Source organism: Sinocyclocheilus grahami, unplaced genomic scaffold, assembly GCF_001515645.1.
Source record: "Sinocyclocheilus grahami isolate Dianchi unplaced genomic scaffold, SAMN03320097.WGS_v1.1 scaffold1131.1, whole genome shotgun sequence".
Classification (NCBI taxonomy): Eukaryota; Metazoa; Chordata; class Actinopteri; order Cypriniformes; family Cyprinidae; genus Sinocyclocheilus; species Sinocyclocheilus grahami.
In genome coordinates this window covers 123,777-132,007 of record NW_015506310.1, presented here as the reverse complement: position 1 = coordinate 132,007, position 8,231 = coordinate 123,777, and the positions used below count along the sequence as shown (strand labels likewise).

The window sequence follows — 8,231 nt, the reverse complement described above, 5'->3', positions numbered from 1 at the left end:
GAATTGTGGATAACTGTAGAACTGCAAGTTGCGAGAGGATCCGCTTAAAAAACATGTCTAGAACCTTAGACGAACATAAATCATTTGCTAGGTTTTTCGAAAATGCCTCGCACATTCCTTGTCAAAAAAGTGAACTTTGCCGCTGAAAAAAGAAGCTGGAGTGAGATCCCGGATTCCGCGCGAGGGGACGTTTACATACCTGCGTTCAGCCCCGACAAAAACGGTGCAAAACGTTTTTTAAACGGAAACGGTGGTGCGTTGAACACACTGTTCCGATAACGCAAGTGTTGCAGCTATGGCAGCCGAGAAGGCCATTCTTTGTGTTCTTTTTGAAGAATTTTCGGAGCCTGATGAAATCGGTATAAATAGCCTACGTGTTTAATACTGCAAAATACGTTCAATGGTACAGTCATAGCCCTTGCCGTCCAGAATAAAAGAGAACATCCCAATCGGGATTTGTGGAAACTGTGGTTCCTAATTATTGTGATCCAACATTTGCCTCGCATTTCAGGATGAAAAGACAAACATTTCAGGTGAAGGATAATCCACTTCTTACCTCCGAGTGTTATGATCTATATGGCCTTATTATTTTTATTGTGAGTATTAGGCTTATCATTATTGCTGATCACTGTTGTTGTGCTATGATATTGTAATATTTACCATTATATAATCAGAGGGGTATAGAAACGTTTATGAAAGTGTCACTCCATAATATAATAGCAAAATATATAAATATGTCAAACAAGAGAAAACGCATCTCAAACCCCGTTGCACACCGTTTCCAGGAAACATGTCGTTCAAACCGGAAACCGTAGCAAAACGGTGCACACCGGTTTGAGCTTGAACTTGCCCCTGGTGAGTGTCTCGTTCATGTTCGCATGTCACTGGGTGGGGAGTAAACATAATTTAATACTTAATGCATATTTACTTTATTACATAATTAATTTTATATTGACCATGGTTGTTGTTGGAAACAGATGACTTGGCAAATGCAGTTAGAGTAAACACAAATAAAATTAGTTTCTCATTATCTAAAATGTTATGATGAGGTATTTTGTGTGTCAAGTTGTATTTTATTATCCAGTGGGTACGGAAAGTATTCAGACCCCCTTAAATTTTTCACTCTTTGTTATATTGCAGCCATTTGCTAAAATAATTTAAGTTAATTTTTTTTCCTCATTAATGTACACACAGCACCCCATATTAACAGAAAAACACAGAATTGTTGACATTTTTGCAGATTTATTAAAAAAGAAAAACTGAAATATCACATGGTCCTAAGTATTCAGACCCTTTGCTGTGACACCCATATATTTAACTCAGGTGCTGTCAATTTCTTCTGATCATCCTTGAGATGGTTCTACACCTTCATTTGAGTCCAGCTGTGTTTGATTATACTGATTGGACTTGATTAGGAAAGCCACACACCTGTCTATATAAGACCTTACAGCTCACAGTGCATGTCAGAGCAAATGAGAATTATGAGGTCAAAGGAACTGCCTGAAGAGCGCAGAGACAGAATTGTGGCCAGGCACAGATCTGGCCAAGGTTACAAACAAATTTCTGCTGCACTTAAGGTTCCCAAGAGCACAGTGGCCTCCATTCCTTAAATGGAAGACGTTTGGGATGACCAGAACCCTTCCTAGAGCTGGCTGTCCGGCCAAACTGAGCTATCGGGGGGGAAGAGCCTTGGTGAGAGAGGTAAAGAAGAACCCAAAGATCACTGTGGCTGAGCTCCAGAGATGCAGTTGGGAGATGGGAGAAAGTTGTAGAAAGTCAACCATCACTGCAGCCCTCCACCAGTCGGGGCTTTATGGCAGAGTGGCCTGACGGAAGCCTCTCCTCAGTGCAAGACACATGAAAGCCTGCATGGAGTTTGCTAAAAAACACCTGAAGGACTCCAAGATGGTGAGACCAAGATATAACTTTTTGGCCTTAATTCTAAGCGGTATGTGTGGAGAAAACCAGGCACTGCTCATCACCTGTCCGATACAGTCCCAACAGTGAAGCATGGTGGTGGCAGCATCATGCTGTGGGGGTGTTTTTCAGCTGCAGGGACAGGACGACTGGTTGGAATTGAGGGAAAGATGAATGCGGCCAAGTACAGGGATATCCTGGACGAAAACTTTCTCCAGAGTGCTCAGGACCTCAGACTGGGCCGAAGGTTTACCTTCCAACAAGACAATGACCCTAAGCACACAGCTAAAATAATGAAGGAGTGGCTTCACAACAACTCTGTGACTGTTCTTGAATGGCCCAGCCAGAGCCCTGACTTAAACCCAATTGAGCATCTCTGGAGAGACCTAAAAATGGCTGTCCACCAACGTTTACCATCCAACCTGACAGAACTGGAGAGGATCTGCAAGGAGGAATGGCAGAGGATCCCCAAATCCAGGTGTGAAAAACTTGTTGCATCTTTCCCAAAAAGACTCATGGCTGTATTAGATCAAAAGGGTGCTTCTACTAAATACTGAGCAAAGGGTCTGAATACTTAAGACCATGTGATATTTCAGTTTTTCTTTTTTAATAAATCTGCAAAAATGTCAACATATCTGTGTTTTTCTGTCAATATGGGGTGCTGTGTGTACATTAATGAGGAAAAAAATTAACTTAAATGATTTTAGCAAATGGCTGCAATATAACAAAGAGTGACAAATTTAAGGGGGTCTGAATACTTTCCGTACCCACTGTATATATTTTTTATATTTTTGATGCCTTACAAATGACTTGATATTGTGGTGACTTGTGATATAGGCTCTGTTATTTTGCTGAATGTTTACATGCATTAAATCATACTAAAAACTTAATACTTTTGTATTAAATAATAATAATAATGAAAATAAACACATCTGAAATGAAAAACTGAAAAAAATCAGTGGCCAGTCAAAATCTGTTGATCTCTCTCTGTTTCGACTTAAACATCTCTTTGCTCTTGCTGCTCCTTAGAGTCCGTTTTTCCACCATATGTGCATGAAGTCTCTGAGGGCAGCATTGCAGACTACTCCTGCTTCACAACTGCACAAAAAAACAACACATTTCTACAGGTTCAGTCCCATGTCTTGTCTGCACAGCTGCCATCTTCTACTGCACAGAGTCAACCTGATCACAAGCCAGAATGCCGCATGAGGACCCAAAGAGTGCCTTACTTGCGCTCAAAGATGAAGGTGAGCTGAGAATCCTTTTGGTTTAAAACACACATTTTGTAATGTTTGTTTGTGTGTGTGTGTGTGTGTGTGTGTAAAGAACATCTCTTTCCATTGTTCTCCATTTTTTTTAGATAACTACAGGTAATATCCCATCTCTTCTACCAGTCATCCCAGATAATACAAACAAATGAGCAGATATTCCTCCTGCTGCATCAGTGTTATCCTGCCAGGTGTGCCAGAAGACATTCACTACAGCACGTATGCTGAAACGCCATAAAGTGCCACAGTGAAATGAAAAAGTACTCTTGTGAGCACTGTGGAAAAGGATTTAATGATGCTTTTGACCTGAAGAGGCATGTACGTACTCATACTGGTAAGTTTGCATTTAAATAATTATATTTAGGCTACATGTTTAAGTTTTTATATTTTAATCTCTAACTTACCTCTCAACCTACAACAGGTGTGAGACTTTATAAGTGCACTATGTGTGTTAAAGCCTTCGCTCAGCGCTGCTCTTTAGAGTCTCACCTGAAGAAGATCCATGCTGTTACTCAACAGTACGCCTACAAAGAGCATATAGGGACAAACTGTTTGTGTGTGAGGAGTGTGGCTTGACTGCACAGACACGGGACGGTCTGCAGAATCATCTTCAAGCTGAACATCCTCAGAGACTGATAATGACAAAAAGCAACCATAAACTGACACATATTTTGGAAGGTAATACATCACCGTGTTCAACCTGAAACCCCCCAAATTTAGTGCTGAAGAAAAAATTAAAGAACCTATTGTTATTGATTAATTCTAATTAATCATTTTGCTCCACTCCACATGCACTTTTGTACAGTAATTCTAGGCAGAACCAAATCGCTTACAGAATTATTGGAATTAGGAGAATAATTTGGATGTATTGTATCGAAAGACAAATTATGCTGAAGCAGTATAAAATGTATGAAGTCATAGTACACACACACAAAAATATATATAAAAAAATGTTTTTGTTTCTTTGTTTGTACACTAGCTTAGACCTACTTAAAAAATACTTATACAAATAATATACTTAAACTGAACGTAATATTTTTGGAGACTTAATTACATGTTATTTGTAATGTATTGTCATTTAAATCTATATTAATGTAAGTAGTTGAACTTAAGAGAGCTTTTTTTGACATACTTGCGTACATCAATTCCATAAACGTTCTAAAATAAACTTTATATATACTTTAATGTAATTTCTATTGAAAATGTATTTAAATATATTTGTAATTACACATTTGTAACAATGTTGCAATTTAATACATTTAAAACGCAGCCTATTACTTTAAACGTAACACTGAATAACAGTATACAGTGAAATACTTTACATGTACACATCAAAATAAGTGTACTAAAACAGTGACTTACTTTAAAGTAAACCTTTTGATTTGACATGATTACAAATTGTTCTTAAGTGTGGTAAGAAAAAAGTAATAAAGGTGTAGCCTACTCTCTTTAAATAAAAAGTGGTATTTTATTTCATCAGTAGCCTATTAAATTATCTGCAAATACATTACGTTTTTATATATAGGCCTATGCTACTTTAAAGATTTGAAGTGCACTACAAGTGCACATTCGATACAATTAAGAGTTACTTTTCACAAGGGTTGCCCATTTGTCTTTACGTTAAAAACGTTTCCTGACTATTAAATAAGCCGTATAAAAAATAAACCACTCATAGGACCTATATTTAAAACCGTAACCTTGCATATGCACGCACTGTCAGCGGGTTGGTTCGAACTGGCCAATTATCAGGATTGAGGCGCGTTTAAGGATGACGTCAGAGTGAAGCCCAAGGAGACAGCTCAGGTGAAAGGACTGGGAGGCTGAGGTAAATACGAGATGCTCGGGAAGGAGAGTCCGAGGATTCCGTCATTGCATCATCTCGGATTGTCATCAAATTAAAACGTAGAGAAAATAATAAAAGGTTAATCTCGTCGCCACTGATTACGACACACCGGCAGCCTTCGACAAGAACGACTGCGAATATGATGCACTCGCTGTTATCCAGCCATCGCTCTCTCTCTCGAGCTTGCGATGCTTTTATCACACAGGCTGAGGGGAAATCAAGCGCAACAGTTACCCGTTATTCTTGATCCTTGGCCGGACTAGAATCCAGGAGAATCGCTATTGGCATTAGGTGACGTGATAACCTCTAAGACACGAAAAGGAAAGGACGCATCTTTTTTGGGGGATGCTCTTGTGTAGTGAACGTCGCCACCATAGAAACCCGGTGGCTCTCGCCGCTGATGGGGTGAAATAGGTTACGAAGAGGTCCTGACGGTGGACCGCAGTGCTATTTTTCATCCTGGACTGCGTGTGCCGTGATAATACATGTTAGTGAAAAATGCAAGGGGTGACGGTGACGGGAGAAGCGCCCACATTGAATGGGGGCGGAAGGGAGGAGGTAAGGCGTGAAAATGTTGGTAAATAAAACCATGAGTTTCTTCTCGTTGTATTACATTTGTCTTATGAATATGTAGAAGGTGAAATGTGATAAAAAAGAAAATATAATAGACATGGATATAATAATATTATTTTATACATTTTATATTTTATAAATATTTTGCTACACTGTTCTTAACATTCTGTTATAGGTTATGCATTATGAAATCATTAATACAATCAAAGACAAAATTAGAAAAAAATATATTATTTTTTAGCTCTCTTGCCTGTAGGCAACAATGTGCAAGAATGAAAGAAAATTAATCAAAAGGTTTTATTTATAGTGAAAGTGAGTGATTGCTATCCATTTTTACTGATGCTAGATTAAAATATGTTTAATTGTTTTTTTATTACACTACATTTACAGACTTCACACTAACTTCTCGCTATGTGGCATAATCTAATCAAATTGGGACCTAAAATCCTTTGATTTTCACTTAAATCGTAAAGAAATGTTAAAAAATTAAGAACATATGAAGGCCTATATACAAAAAATACAATAAAACATCTAAATAACACAGATGAGCTGTATCCACTATGAATGAACAATGATGCTTCTAGGTAACAAAGACATTCGAGCAATTAATCATTACATGCAAATCATTTATATGACTCTTTAATTGTTTAGTACTAAATGTAGTGTGATCAATTAAAAGTTGTTTTGTTTGTTTGTGTGTTCATTCAAAGTCACCTTCATATTTATCTATTTTATTGCTATTTATATGTGGTTGCAAAGTGAAGAAAATTGGTACAGCAGAGAATTAATCACATTGAAAAAATATTATTTTAAAATAATCCCTTATGTGAAATCATGCTGTGCATGAACACTGCATTGCTTCGTGCATTAAAGAAGGTGTTATTTATATGTCAGTTTGAGAAAAAAACATTTGCTTTAGCTATAAGACATTTGACTTTGTTTAATCTGTATTGCAATTGCCTGTTTATTAAGGCGAGGGGCCTGTAACCTTTCTATATGCTATGTTGCCATAGAAACGATGAAAGCTAGTAGATGAGAATGCACCCCCATTATTTCCCTGTTTCTCTCTTGTGCCAGATCTGTGATAGAAAGAATGATATCATGCATCTAACACAGAGATGACTGTGTTAGATGCATGATATTTTATAATATAAATACTTTTATAATAAAAAAAACTACATCACCTTAAATATGTGCATTGAAAGCATTCTTTATGCTTAGATATTCTCACTTTGGCTTTTCCCACCTGGCTCACAACATTTATCTTAGATAACTGGAGGTCAGGTCTCAGGGGGCATTCATTATTTTCTAGACGGTTATTCATCCAGGGTGTAGTTCATTAAAGTAGTTAATTAAAGAAAATCCAATAATTAAAACACACACTTTTCTAACAGCACACACTTTTCTAACAGCACACACAGTGCCTTACATTACTTTAAATGCATTATTTGACTGTTACAAGCTTTCTCTCGATTTTTTTCTCTCACTCACACCCTCAGTTTACCCCCCATATACTGTTACAGACCGATCGATAGACTGAGAGACAGTGGGGGAAGGGAAGTTTTTGTAATCATTATTGAGTTTTCATAATGTTTGTGCTACATTGTCACTTACAAACGTATCAATACTTTTAGCTGCAGCTATTTCTGTTTAGTGACAGCCCTCAGTTTACAATGTCTGTTGTTCAGCTGTTCTCTGCTTCATACAGAGCAGCGTGTCTGCCAATGAGTCTGGATACTTTGTTCGTGTTGCTTTGAGGATAAACGCATCTCAATGAGCACTCGCCTGGTCAGATAGAAATAGATGTGTATGCTGACAAGGCAATTGAGACTAAGAGGGCACTCAGATGTTCCTGTTTTCATTTATGACTTTATCTCTTTCTCCTCTGCTATTTACCATTGTTAGTATATCCACATGCCTCTAACACATAACTGGTCTCTCTTGTGTACTAGCTATCCACTGATTAGTGTGCTCTGTAGCCCAACCATTGATGCATTTCACTCTCAATATCATTTGTTCAGACTGAATATTTTATGAGCCCAATGTCCTTCATCTCAAAATATTGCACTCACAAATAGAAATGAAAGGAAATCCTCTACTAGGAATGGGAATCGTAAAGAATTTCCTCTTAATGATTTCAGTTCATTAATGATTCTGTGTCAGTCTTCACAGCCAAATGATGAGATAATTTCAATAATAAATATATTTAAAACAATTCATTCAAAAATTGCTTACACAAATGTTAATTCCTTTCAATATTTTAGAGGTGGCATAAATAAAATCCTATAATTGGCCTTAACAACATATTTAACAACAATAGGGTAATGAACAAAAAATAAGATATGACAGCATTCATTTATTTCATTATAATTTCAACAATCAGCCAGTAGCTACACTCATTTGGGTCTCACAGTAGTTGTAAGTTGCATGTTGTTAATCAGTAAAATTCACATCACTTTTTTTTTAAGGAATCGCAAGTAAGAGGCGACCCTCTCAAAAGCTACTCAAAGGTACACTGTAAAAAATGACAGTGAATTTAACGGTAAAAGACTGTAAAAATGCTACAGTAAAAACCTGTTAAATGGCTAACGGTAAATTCCCCTACTATATACGGTGAAAAACTGTATTGG

General features: G+C 37.2%; 2 pseudogenes; both read left to right on the top strand.

Moving 5' to 3' along the window:
- The first annotated feature begins 3,122 nt into the window (after window positions 1-3,122).
- Window positions 3,123-4,098, top strand: LOC107567157 (putative transcription factor Ovo-like 1; annotated as a pseudogene).
- An 832-nt stretch (window positions 4,099-4,930) lies between these two features.
- LOC107567184 (transmembrane protein 151B-like) overlaps window positions 4,931-8,231 on the top strand; it is an 11,505-nt pseudogene continuing 8,204 nt past the window's right edge.